Source organism: Tupaia chinensis, unplaced genomic scaffold, assembly GCF_000334495.1.
Source record: "Tupaia chinensis unplaced genomic scaffold, TupChi_1.0 Scaffold149780_1, whole genome shotgun sequence".
Classification (NCBI taxonomy): Eukaryota; Metazoa; Chordata; class Mammalia; order Scandentia; family Tupaiidae; genus Tupaia; species Tupaia belangeri.
The window spans coordinates 703,701-710,285 of record NW_006209624.1 but is presented as its reverse complement, the minus strand read 5'-3'; the positions used below and the strand labels follow the sequence as shown (position 1 = coordinate 710,285).

The window sequence follows — 6,585 nt, the reverse complement described above, 5'->3', positions numbered from 1 at the left end:
CTCTCTCTCTCTCACACACACACACACACACACACACACACACACTGTCCCTCTCTGGTCAAATTAAAATAAATAAGTAAATAGAAGTTAAATAAAATAATTATTAAAAAAATTATAGATCTCTATTTGTCCTTTGTAAGTTTCTTCTAAGAAATAAGGCATATTTCTTAAGTCAAAAACATCCAGAGATTGTCATGTTTAAAGAGTTTGTGAACATGTAAGAGAAAAAAAGAACTACATTTTAAATAAACCAATACTTGCTTTATAAATACACCATATATTTAGTGGCTTTGTGTGGTACTTTTTAAACTATATATAAATTCACCCAAATTTTAATGGCTGAATTAGACGTTTGATTATCTTTTCAGAAAGAAAAGAATGAAAGTATGAATGTTAAGCTAATAAAAAATTCATTATCTTAAGATAAAAAGAAGGAACAGAATGTAAGAGACAGGGACAAAAGTTAGGTTTATCTGAATTATCTCTTACTAGACATTTCTTTTCCCTTATTTGTAGTTTTGCTTTCTATTGCTTCCATTACCTGCACTCAACCATGGTTCAATATTTTGACAGAGAAAAAGACCAAATTTCATAACTTTTATTACAAAATATGTTGTAATTGTTCTATCTTATTATTATTTATTGCTGTTAATCTCTTTCTGTACTTAATTTATAAATTAAATTTTATCATAAGTACATATACATGCATGTGAAAAAGCATCATGTACATACAGTTCAGAACTATCTATGGTTTCAGGTATCTACTGGGGAGTTTGAATATATCTCCCTTGGATAAAGGGGCATTAATGTATTTTCAACCATAGAACCAAGTAAATATCTTATATAATAAAAGCAGATTTAGAAAGGGAAAAATGAAACCAAACTGAGTTCCCAAAATGTGGAGTAAGAGTGATCATTAACCTCTCTTCTGAAACAACCAAAATATGGACAAATAATAGGAAACAATGGTTTTCAAAACACCCTAAATCAAGCAACGTAAGAGGGAAATGGGAAATAAAGTAAACCCTGCAATTGCCTCAAGTTACTGTCTCTAGAGAGTCTCCATGCTGAAGCTCATGGAATGAATGCCAGGGGAAAAAACTGGGTCATTGTAGATTGTTCAACAGGCCATTCATTAAAAGAATATAAGAGTATTTTTGGACCAGCAGTTAGTGTAATGGCTATGTCATTAAACTCCCATGTAGTTGACCATGGTTTGAGTCCTGGACCCAGTGGCTTAAACTAACACTGGGCGTATGTGCGTGCGTGTCCAAGATCCCAAGAAGAGAATGGAGGAGAAGAGATTGTGGCATGACCATACCCCTTGGGGGGTGATTTCTCACTTTCTGTCTCTCTGTCTCTCTCTGTCTTTCTGCTAAGCACACATACCCTGTAGCAAAAACTTCTCAAAACAAAAAAAAAGAATATTTTAATAAGGTTTATGCATGTAAAGATAAAGCTTCAAAATATATGAAGCAAAAAGTGAAAGAACTTTAAGGAATAATAGATATGTCCAAAATACAGCTGGAAATAGCAATATCCTCTCTCAATATATGATAGAATGAATAAACAGAAAATCAGCAAGTATTAAAAGAAGAGATTTGAGTAGCACTATCCGTTTCCCCTGGTTGACATATGTATGTTGTTAATTTACCAGACACATAAAAGGTTAAGAAAGGCCCATAGAATGACTTACTTGGTAACAGTCTCTAGATTATCAAAATACAAAGGGGGAAAAAGAAGATAAAAAGTAGTAAATTAGAGAAGACCTTGGGGCACATATTCTGAGGAAAGGAAGAGTCTGAAACACAGGATAAAAAGAGATCCAGAGAAGAACAATTGCCTGCTTGCCTTCTATGGCACTCGCCTTATGAAATATATCTCTGTAGTCTTTTTCTCTCAATAAATCTGCTTAGTTTATTTCCTTGTCTTCAATTCTTTGATGAAATGGGGAAGCATGAGCAGTGTATTTCTCAACCTAACATGTATATCACTCCATTGAACAAGATCAGAATACACTTTTTTAAAAAGCAGAGTGTATAAAATATTAACCAAGATCCATCATATTATAAATCACAAACCAAAAAGGGAAAATAGAAACTATTTTGAATTTAATGAAAATTAAAGCATAACCATATAGCAAAATTTCTGGGATGCCAATCAGCCCATGTGGTGGTAGTTAAGGTAGCTAGATCCCACATGGCTGACCATGAGATTCAAATCCTGGATCTAGTGGCTTGAAAAACATACCTGGCATGTATGCATGTGTGCCCAAAATCCCAAAAGGAGGGAGAAATGGAGGAGAAGGGATTTTGAAGTAAGATATACCATGAGAAATGTTTTCTCACTATCTCTCTCTTTCTCTCTCTCTCTCTCTCTCTCTCTGTCTTTTTCTGATAAACACATGCATCTTCCAGCAATATAAGGAAAAAAATTCCAGAATGCTGCCAAACCTGCATTTAAGAAGATATTTCTGGCACTAAAGGTCTATACCAACAAGCAGAAAAAATCCACAATTAATAGATCACCTCAACTTCTGCCTTAGGAAATTAGAAAAATAACAAAAAAGATCTATTAAAATATGAAGTATAGGGGCCAGCAAATGGCATGGTGGTTAAGGGTGCTGGACTCCCATATGGTCAACAATGGTTTGAGTCCTGGACCTGGTGACTTGCTTTCTCACTTTCCATCTCTCTCTCTTTCATTCTCTGTCTCTCTCTGGTCAAATTAAAATAAATAAATAAGTAATAAAGCTAAATAAAATAATTCTCTTAAAAATAACTTAAAAGTATAAGAAATAAAATAGATTAGAATGGAAATCAGTGAAACAGAAAATGGAAAAATAACAGAAAATAATCAATGTCAGCAAAAGTTTGCTCTGTGAAATCAGTAAACTTAGCATACTTTTAGCCAGATTTATCAACACTAAAGGACAGAAGAGCCAAATTCTCAGTATCATAAATGATATTAAAATGATAGCAAAGGCATGATATGACTAACTCTATGACCAAAAAAATAACAACTTATAAAGTCAATTTCTCTGTAAATGTTTACTTGAAGAAGATATATATAACCTGACTAGTGCTATACTACAAGGAAACTTCAAACAGTTTATGAAAAAATAAAATTAAAATTAATTTATTTTTGTGCAAAAAAATTTTAAATCTATGAATAATATTTACAAAATGCATATTTTCCATGACCTTTTAAAAAATACCTTAAATTGTGACCAGCAGATGGTGTAATGGTTACGTCGCTGGCCTCCCACATAGTCAACCGAGGTCTGAGTCCTGGACCTGGTGACTTAAAACTCACTCTGGGCACATGTGATTGCATACCCAGGATCCCAAGAGAGGAATGGAGGAGAAGAGATTGCACTGTGGCCATCCCCCCAGAGGGCAATTTTTATCTTTCTGTCTCTCTGTCTCTTGGTCTCTCTCTGTCCCTCCAGTGAGTGCACATGTCCTATAGCAAAATTCTCTCTCAAAAAAAAAAAAAAAAGAAAACAGAAAAAAAAAAAACCATAATGGTGAAAAAATTAAATGCTTTCCTCCAGAGATAAGAAAAAACACAAGAATGTAAGTTCTTACCACTGTTATACAGTATTCACTGGAGGGTCTAGTTAGTGCAATAAGGCAAAAAGGAATACAAAAAGTGCAGAATATAATCCAAAGAAGTAAAATTATCTTGTGGCCAGCAGGTGGCATAATGGTTAAGGCACTGAGCTCCCACATGGCTGACTATGGTTAGAGTCCTGGACCTGGTGGCCTGAAACTCCTGCTGGGCACATGTGTGTGCATGCCCAAAATCCTGGGAGAAGATTGCAGGCAAAGGGACTGTAGCCTGGACATTCCCCCCAAGGGGTGATTTCTCACTTTCTGTCTCTCTGTCTCTCTGGTAAGCACACATGCCCTCTAGAAAAATCTTTCCAAAACAGTCTTTATTTGCTACTTGTTGAGGACATCATTATATATGTAGAAAATATGATATAGTAAAAATAATTCTATAAACTAATAAGTGACTTTAGCAATACTGTAAAATAAAAATCAATAATTCAATATCAATTCTATTTTCAATTAATAGAAAAATAGAATAGGCAAATGAAATTTTAAAATAATACCATATATAGCTGTATCAAAAATTTTAAATACTTAAGTTTGACTCTGACAAAATATATGAAAGACTTATACACTGAAAAAAATGCTGAAATAAATTAAAGATATAAATAAACAGAGATATACCACATTCATTATTCAAGACTCAGCCTGGACCTGGTGGCCTGAAACTCCTGCTGGGCACATGTGTGTGCATGCCCAAAATCCTGGGAGAAGATTGCAGGCAAAGGGACTGTAGCCTGGACATTCCCCCCAAGGGGTGATTTCTCACTTTCTGTCTCTCTGTCTCTCTGGTAAGCACACATGCCCTCTAGAAAAATCTTTCCAAAACAGTCTTTATTTGCTACTTGTTGAGGACATCATTATATATGTAGAAAATATGATATAGTAAAAATAATTCTATAAACTAATAAGTGACTTTAGCAATACTGTAAAATAAAAATCAATAATTCAAAATCAATTCTAATTCCAATTAATAGAAAAATAGAATAGGCAAATGAAATTTTAAAATAATACCATATATAGCTGTATCAAAAATTTTAAATACTTAAGTTTGACTCTGACAAAATATATGAAAGACTTATACACTGAAAAAAATGCTGAAATAAATTAAAGATATAAATAAACAGAGATATACCACATTCATTATTCAAGACTCAGTATTGTTGAAATATCAAGTATTCCCAAACTTATCTATAGATTAAATGTAGTGACAATCAAAATTCCAGTAGACTGAGTGAAAATTCCAGCTAAAATGAAAGCACAGTAAGCTCAAAGTGTATGCTCCCTCCACAGAAACACAAAAAATATTAAGCAAAAATTGTCTCAATCAACTTTGCCTGAATTCTGGAAAATAGTTGAAGGCTTACAGCAACCAAGCAAATTTTGAGTCAATGAAAAGTCAATATAAAAATGTTAGAAAAGCTCTGGTGCATTTTTATATGCCCTTGTCCCACCCATCCTCCACATCTTTGCAATATTATTAAGGATGGCAATCTATGTTCTCAGTGTGAGATTTTTAGTCTCTGTTTCCAGAGGGAGCAGAGAGTTATCTGAGAAATACACTCTTGGTTCAACATAAGAAAATCATTCACTGTGATCTGTCACATAATAGAATGGAAAAAAAATGTCAATTGATGCAGAAAACACTTTTGACAAAATTTAACAGTCTTTCATGATAAAAAAAAATCAGAAAACTAGGCACAAAAGAGAAATTTTTCAACCTGATAAAGGATATTTAAGAAAAACCTCCAGCTAACATATCCAATGGTAAAAACTAAAAGCTTTCCACTTAAAAAAAAAAAAAAAAAAAAGACAAGGATGCCTATTTTTACCACCGCTATTCAAAATTGTATGGAAAGTTCTAGCTAGAGCAATTAGGCAAGTAAAAGGCATTCAAATTAAAAAAAAAAGAAAGAAAACAATCTCTAGTCACAGATGATATAATCATATGTACAAAATCCCAAAGGACACACACAAGCACAAAAGAAAAAAAGAAAAAAAGAAAATGTAAAAGTAAAGAATAAAACTATAAGTAGAATTTAAACTGAGTCTAGACAAAAAAATATTCAGCAAATTACAAACTACAAGGTCAGTACACAAAAGTCAGTTATTTTTCTACAAAGTGTCAATAAACTCTCTGAAAAGAAAATTAAGAAAATGCTTCCATTTTCAATAGAATCCAAAAGAATTAAATGCACAGGACTAAATGTAACCAGGGAAGTGAAAGACTTGTACACTTAAATCTACACATTGCTGAATTCAAAAATACTTAAATAAATGGAAAATGTAGTATATTTATTAACTGGAAGACTTAATATCATTTAGATGATAATGCTATCTAGTCGTTTAAAGGTGGAAAGAAATCCTTGTCAAAATTCAACACTTTCTTTATTTTCCAGAAGTGAAAGAGCTGAATCTCAATTTCATACAGAATTGCAAGAGGATTTTAAGAGCCTAAACAAGGGACCAGCAGGTGGTATGGTGGTATGGTGGTTAAGGCACCGGACTCCCACAAGACCAACTGTGATTCAAGTCCTGGACATGGCAGCTTGCTTTCTGATTTTCTCTCTCTTACTCTCTCTCTCTCTCTTTCGTGAATGCATGAGCCCTATAGCAAAATAAAAAAGGAACCTATAATCATAAATTAAATTATATAATTATTTTCTTTTTAAAAAAGAGCCTAATGAAAAGAGAAAAAATAATTAGACCTATGCTTCCTTATTTAGAAACTAACTATGACATAAAACCCTTAAACATTGTTATGGACACTAGAGACAAAGTGGAAGAAGAGTATGGGAGGGGAAGAGTGTAAGAAAGGAAATTTGGGGGGAAAATGGAGAGGTAAGATATTTGTGAGATACAGATATAGTTTATTATATGTTGATGAAGATATGTATAGTATTCTCAAGTGGACTGAGATGTGTATCATGCTGGGTAAAGTCTCTTTACAATCTAAATGATGTATAGT

The 6,585-nt window shown here is 33.1% G+C and overlaps 1 protein-coding gene across 1 annotated transcript in view; it reads right to left on the bottom strand.

Moving 5' to 3' along the window:
* Window positions 1-6,585, bottom strand: part of LOC102479205 (sodium/hydrogen exchanger 2-like) — a 184,863-nt gene that overhangs the window by 1,947 nt on the left and 176,331 nt on the right. The gene's annotated exons all lie outside the window — the stretch shown is intronic.